Below are 5,861 nucleotides of genomic sequence, written 5' to 3'. Positions count from 1 at the left end.
TAATAGATAAAATATTCTTCTCTTACTTATTTCCTCAAACATTTGGCATGCAGCTCAAAAACCAAACTATAAATTAACTTATAATTCTCAGTATATAAGTCAAGAAATAACCTCCAACCATTAACATAAAATCACAAGAGTTCCTAAACTCCAATTCTTAGCATATATAAGTATATAATCATAGAGGAGGACTCAAGTAATACATATTATTTTGGATAATAATACTTTTTAAAAGCTCCTTCCTTCCTTCTTTTTCCTCACTTAGTTGTCCACCTCATTCCTTACCTTATCCAGATGAAGCTATACGAGCAAATAGAAAGAACAGAGACCAATTCACACATCCAAACACCACCCACAACAATGACATTCAAGGCAGAAAGGATAAAATAACAATTTAGATAAATAACACCCACATTAACGCAACAAAGGAAGATAAAACTTTGACATAACCACCACCCATTTGGCCAACCATAAGACAAGGGAAAAGCTAGAGTCGAGATGTAACACACCCCCTTTTTTTTTCTCTTTTTTTTCTTTTCTTTTTCTTTCTTCTTTTTTTTTGAGTAAATGTTGTATTTTTATATTTAGTTTGAGAAGGGATCCTTTTGCACTTTCAAAATAAACCTCTATTAAGAGTCTTAGAGCTTTACCACTTTGATTATGCCTCTATGGCACTTGGATCTTAAATGTACCTTGATCTCTAAAATAAAATCACAAAATCAATAAGCTCAATAGAATTTATAACATACAGAAGAATATGAGCTTCAAAATTAATAGCATGTTCTATATTAATGACAAACTCTATTAGAAACTATCTTGCTACATGTCCTTCTACTTGATACTCAGCATTTAAGATACAATATCACTACACAAGGAAAACATAAGATATAGTCAATCTAGTAGATAGAACTCATATGGAATAGACATGACTACTAAAAAAAAAAAGACACAACAAGACTCCTAAAAGGCCTTCAATGATGCCTCAATTATGATTATGCCCGGGTTCATAATTATAATTGAGACCCCACCGAAGATCACTCGCTCTACATAACTATAGGAAACCTAAGCTCTGATACCAATCTGTCACATCCTAAAATTTTTACATTGAATAACATAAGATATATATATATATATATACAAATTCACATCCCTAAAGTTTAATTAAGAAAAGTTCTGAATTAAAGTATCCAGATTTTTTTTTACCTAAAGTCAAAATATCATTTTTTTTTTCAAAATTTCTGCAAACCCTCCCCTAAGGGCAGGATCCTCCAAAATCTCTTCAACAGAAAATATACAACATATATCCAATAATATAAAGCTTTGCTACTCAACAGCAAACAATTAACATAACAAAAAGAGGCAGGACCCTAACTATAGTTAATGTGGAGCACTCTAAATCGAACTTTCAAAAGATACTATATGGGCTTTTGAATTTTACTTGAATGAGATGATATCTCAAAAGTAATCTTCTAGTCAATTCAACAATGAGCCCATCAGAGATCAGCAGGGAGTACGAAATCAGCTTGGATATCTGAGACCAAATAAAATATTTTTCCAGTGAATAACGTCCCAACAATAAATAATTGAACATAAATAAAATGAAAAGTTTGAAATAGTTATGTAACTTAAATAGACAAAATTTGCGTAAAAATTTTATAACTTCATAATAAAATGGCTTTATAAATTTCAAATAAAATCTCAAATCATTAAACTATCATATAAAATGGTAGTATCACTTAATTTTTAGAAAGAACATAAATGAAATAAATATTTATAAACAAATTGCTAAATAAAAACCAATAGAATATGAAATCTTCAAACGATTAGATTCATAAATATAGGGACTTATCAGAACAATTAACAAACGTGGACACACAGTCCACGAAGGTAAATAACCGAACGCGGCTTATGCCACGAATACAAACGTGGACACACAATCCACGAGGGTAACTAACCAAACGCAGCCGAAGCCACGAAACAAACGTGGACACACAGTCCACGAGGGTATTGCTAACCAAACGCGGCTTGAAGCCACAAAACAAACGTGAGTACTATGCTCACGAATTACCATCCCTCCGTTCCACGTGCGTTGGCCATCGCACGGGGCTAGCACCTCCTATAAACACCCTGCTAGTTGGGTGTACCATGGCGCGCCAAGGACTAACGGAACTGCCGTTAGCGACCAGTGTTCTATATAAAGTCCCTTTTGAAAACCATTTTTCAATCATGCGAGAAAATCATCACTTTCAAGATACAGTTCTCATTCTCAAAATCAAACTCGCATGAATACTTTTAAGCATTAAAACTTACCAGAATCAAATTTCATATCCAATGCTCATGCTTGCATTTATAAAAAAAAAACTTTCAACTTCGAACTCGCATGAACCATTTTTCCGTATCAATTCAATAATTTTCAAATTGAAATCCCACAATTAAAATTCAAACTTGTATTTACTGATTAACTAAAATGATCAATTTTGGTAAAATAATTTCACAAAATAAAATAATTTAATCAAAAAAATGTCTCATAATCACATTGTTGTCGTAAAAATAACTTGCATAAAAATGTAATATTCAAATAAAAGAGATTTCGATAAAATATCAGTTGGGACGCTATCCACTTACCTGGTGTGCTCCCACGTAATGCTACTTATTTCAAATGGCCTCTTTCGTGAAACTTTCATTCTAAGATTCCCTAATACCCAAAGCAACACTATTAACATTTTTACTCCACCTCTTTTGTAAAAATGTACAAATATTATATAATACATATATTTTATTTTATTACAAAACTCTACAATCACCATCATTTATGAAGTAGAAAGGGATTCCTTAACATTAATCTGTTTGCATATTCGCAAAAGTTACCAAGAAAGGAGAATCTTAGTTCACTTCCTTCACCTAGTACAATTACAACGAAGACAAATTCTACTATTATTATTATTATTATTATTAATCAATCTTGCTTAGAAAGAACACATGAGTTTCAATGCAAGAACATAGATCATATTATCAAGCAAACCAAACATGAAAGATTTCATCCTCTCCCTGTATGCATACTTCTAGACTTCATTATTTATTCCGTTGGACTTGCCACACTATCTCTACATATATCTCCAAACAACATTTATGTTTGTATATCAATATAAAACTCAAACAATCATAATCACATCAATTCCCTCTTTGGCACATTTTATCAAACACTTTAGTGGCACCCATACCTAACTAAAATACTAAGATTCTTTCCTTTCAATTTTTCCTTTCCAAAATTTTTATCATCAATATTTAAACTTTCCATCCTCATTCTTTCTACACAAGCCATTTAAACTAAAGAAAATTAACTTTAATCCCTTCTACTTACAGAAATCCAACACAAATATAAGTGAAATTATCTATCAACAATTTAATTCTATATACAAGTTACAGCTTAACTAAATCCCAGCTGCCGCCTCAGTCACGCACAACAATAACCAAAATAAACATTTAGATCCGCAACTGTTAATCACAAATAAAGAGAATCAAACGAGGAAAAACAAGAGGTTAAATTTATTCATCAGCAGAGCAACGAAAAAGAGAGAAAATTTAATGCTTCCCAGACACACAAAAACTCGACGGCAGCACTTAAACCGGAAAGAAACAAAAGAGAAGCATGACAGGGGAAAATGGAAGTACCAGTGGGTCGAACAGTCTGCAATCATGAACCAGATCTGCCACGTCCAGTAGAGCAACGAAGAAGAAGAAAAATCTATGCTTTTCCCAGCTACACACGTTCGGCGATGGAATTTAAACTAGGACGAAGAAGAAGAAAAGCAGCGACGTTACAGGGGAAAGTGGAGAGACCAACAGATCGAACATTTTGCACCCATAAACCAGCTTCCACAACATAAAATGACAGAACTTGCTACACGACTCCAACAGGGGAGAAGAAAGAATATTCGGTGATGGACAGCAGAGGGAAGAGCGATGTGAACAGAGGAGGAAAACTAAAGAATCCAGTAACCCAGTTCGTTGTAGCCGACGAACGAGGACGGAAAGAAGAGCGGCGGACGAGCTGACGGCGATGGGAGAGAAATGTGCGACGGGGAATAGGAGAAAGGCGGTGAAGAACAATCGCGATCCTCTTCCCCTGTGAAGTCGGCCAAATGACAGAGAACAAGAAGAGAAAATATAATCTAAAGCTTGTGGGAAAAATTACCGAAAAGGACCCCATCAGATTTTATTACTATTATAATATTTTATTTTACTTTATTTTATTATTATTATATATATATATATATATATATTTTTTTTGCAAGAGACACATGCACATTCAATAATTTCCCATAAAGATGAAACTAACATTTAATTTAAGCAAAATTTAAACTCTAGACTTTCATATAAATAACTAATATAAATTCAATCAGGCCACTACTTCTTATTTGTCATAAAACTAAAATATTAATTTGAAGGAAATTTATCTAATTTAAAATTTAAGATCATTGTACTTTTATTAGATCAATATTTCTTCTTTCGTTCTTTGTTTGTATATATATATATATATATATTTTTACAATTACAATTAAAACTTATCATTATATATATTTAAAATTTTACTTAAATTCATGGGTTATTACAGGATCCCTTGACTTGCTTATTTTTAAGTTCCTCTTGTAACATCAGACCTTAAATATTCAAGCATGTGCTCAAACTTGAGAGAAGCATGTTTTAGCCAAACTTAGAACATTTGCCTTCACTGAAGGCTCAAACATGTATGCGTCTAGTTTAGGACACATGTGAATTGACTTAAAATGTTAGACAAAGCTTCTAAAGTCTAATTCAAAAGAGTAACAATTTTAAATCAATATTAAATTGGATCCACTATGTCCTAAGATGTATTAGGGATGGATAATTCATACATGTGCCTATACTAGGTTAAGCATGAATTAGACTCTAAAGCTCAAATGCATTCTAAATGTTTGACAATGAGGTTCTTGGACTTATAAGCTAATGAAATGTTCTAATGTGATGCATTCTTACCATTCAACTCATGCTTTTCCTCTTAATAGTTTTCACATTGATATCTAAGAAAGGAAATAAATAAATACACTTATTAAGTCTAAGTCTTCTCTTGTTCTTCATGCTTTTAGAGGTTTTGCCAATTAATAATTATAATATTGATTAATATAAGTAACAAACCACTTTCTATTGCTTTGTAATAATCATTAAAATAAATGGTTTAATACTATAAAGTAATAGTTCCTAGAGTATTCTAAGAGTCAAATCTAGAGGAAAGTAGTAACTTTGTCATTTTATATAAATGAATAGCTTAAAAAAATAAATTTAATAATTAATAAATAATGTTAATAAATAATAGTAATAATAAACTATGAACTAAATCTATCATACAAGTAATAGGGATCAGGATTCACATATTAGAATGGCTTATTCTAATAATTATTTATTTTTTCCTTTATTTTTAGTGACAATCATTCCTAAGGTATCCTAATTTCCTCTCAATATATTAGGGTGAATTTATCTATGATTGAATTAGCTCTCACTAATCCTATTGAGACTATAAACAAACCATTAAGCTATGATCAAAGTCACGACATATCCTAAATTATCTCTAATTCATTTAGTTGAATCTGTCTCTCTAAGTTTAAGTTAATTCTTCACCTCCCAGTTCATCAAATAACCTATAGACAGATTATATAGCAACCGTCCATATAATAAGGAATTCAAGTAAGAGAGATAAATGTAAATAAATAAAACTTCTCATAGGCAAGAAATAATGTTCAATGAGAAAAATGAAAAAAATAAATAAAAAGAGCAAAATTAGAAATAACTCATAAAGTTGATAATAATATTTTAAATAAAAGACA

General features: G+C 31.3%; 1 long non-coding RNA gene across 1 annotated transcript; it reads right to left on the bottom strand.

The window, feature by feature from the left end:
- Positions 1-801: 801 nt before the first annotated feature.
- On the bottom strand, positions 802-4,134 carry LOC129285133 (uncharacterized). Its single transcript, XR_008587087.1, has 3 exons — positions 3,673-4,134; positions 2,626-2,695; positions 802-1,531 (listed from the first exon to the last, which is right to left on the bottom strand). It is a non-coding gene; the product is annotated as an uncharacterized LOC129285133 (long non-coding RNA).
- Positions 4,135-5,861: the final 1,727 nt, after the last annotated feature.

Source organism: Prosopis cineraria, unplaced genomic scaffold (assembly GCF_029017545.1).
Source record: "Prosopis cineraria cultivar Desert tree isolate PC_DT_omini unplaced genomic scaffold, ASM2901754v1 PC11, whole genome shotgun sequence".
NCBI classification, from domain to species: domain Eukaryota; kingdom Viridiplantae; phylum Streptophyta; class Magnoliopsida; order Fabales; family Fabaceae; genus Prosopis; species Prosopis cineraria.
The sequence above is the reverse complement of the archived record's forward strand: the minus strand, read 5'-3'. Positions and strand labels throughout refer to the sequence as shown.